The 1,322-nt window shown below is 36.9% G+C and overlaps 1 protein-coding gene across 1 annotated transcript in view; it reads left to right on the top strand.

The window, feature by feature from the left end:
* Ovch2 (ovochymase 2) overlaps positions 1 to 1,322 on the top strand; it is a 20,660-nt gene that overhangs the window by 2,232 nt on the left and 17,106 nt on the right. The window lies entirely within an intron of this gene.

Raw genomic sequence — 1,322 nt, 5'->3', positions numbered from 1 at the left:
CTTCTCAGCGCTGCGACTGGAACTTTCCCCTCCATTACTCCGGCGGCTCCAGCTAGCTTTGACTTCTCAGGCTTCTCCTCTCCCGCCTTTCGGTCCTCCATTTTCCCGGCCACGGCCTTCCCTCTCTAATTGTTTTTCAAAAAATTATTTTAGGCTTTGCTCTCTAGCAGTCAGTATGAGGTAAAACATTTATGGAATGCAACTAAGTATTTGTTCTTCATTTAATTTATCAAATAAACAGATTGTCCACTATTTTGAACACATCACAAATCCTATCTTCTGTCATAAAAGAGATTCTGGAAATCAGCACAGATTTGGAAGCACTTGTTAGCTTTTAGAAAATTCTCTTGCTGGAAAATATGAAATACGTTTACTGCAGTGTAGTGTAAATCGTCTTTTCTCCCCTTGACTATAATAAGCTGAAAACAGTTCTTGGCAGGCTTCTTCGTGGTCAGACTTGTGCCAGCCCAGAGAAGCAGTATGTTTTCTGTCTTTGCTTCACTGAGTTCAGGAAATAGTAAATTTGTGTTTAAAATATTTATGAGTCATTCAGCAGAAGCAGTTTGAAATAAGCTTTTCATCCTGTGTCCTGTCTGTACTACATTCAGAAGTAAAAAAAAATTAAAAAAAAGTTATATTTATGCCTTGTCAATATTTAGCATTGAATCGCTTTAAGTTTTAGTTTTTATATTTGTAATGTGAGGGATAACAGTGTTTGATTCAGAGGAATAGAGTGGGAATTAAACAAGCAGTCCTATGAAAGATCTTTGTGTATTTTAACACATTGAACTAAATAACTATACTCTTAAGGATATGTTCTCAAGGAAGAAAAGATCTGTTTAACAGTTGAACTTTTCCACATGCCCACTATATGATAAAAATTGTACTAAATCTTAAAAATGCATAGAGGCTTACTACGTGGGCTTGTCCCTCCACAAAGAGATTGCAGTTCAATGACAGAAGATAACAATGAATGGTGGCAGTACAACATGACAAAACTATTAAAGGGGAAAAGAAAGAGTACTGCACACCACAATAGAGAGAGCCTTCACCCAGTTTGAGAAAGGCAAGAAAGCCTTTCTCAGGTGATGTGGTCAATATAGATCTGAAAATTCTGGTAGGAGAAGATGTAGATTGATTGTGAAGCAGAACCTACTAGACACTCTTTAAAAAAGAATGTGGAAAAGAATGACTTACAGGAAGAGTATAAAATGTACCACCACTGAATTATCTGGTGGGGGTAAACAGCTGTAGTTTATCTGTTAGTTGAGAAGTCAAAAACCCTGTGAAGAAGTAAATGCCATCTTCTCAGAGAGATTCTT

The sequence above is a fragment of the Octodon degus genome, unplaced genomic scaffold (assembly GCF_000260255.1).
Source record: "Octodon degus isolate 3935 unplaced genomic scaffold, OctDeg1.0 scaffold00334, whole genome shotgun sequence".
Classification (NCBI taxonomy): Eukaryota; Metazoa; Chordata; class Mammalia; order Rodentia; family Octodontidae; genus Octodon; species Octodon degus.
The sequence above is the reverse complement of the archived record's forward strand: the minus strand, read 5'-3'. Positions and strand labels throughout refer to the sequence as shown.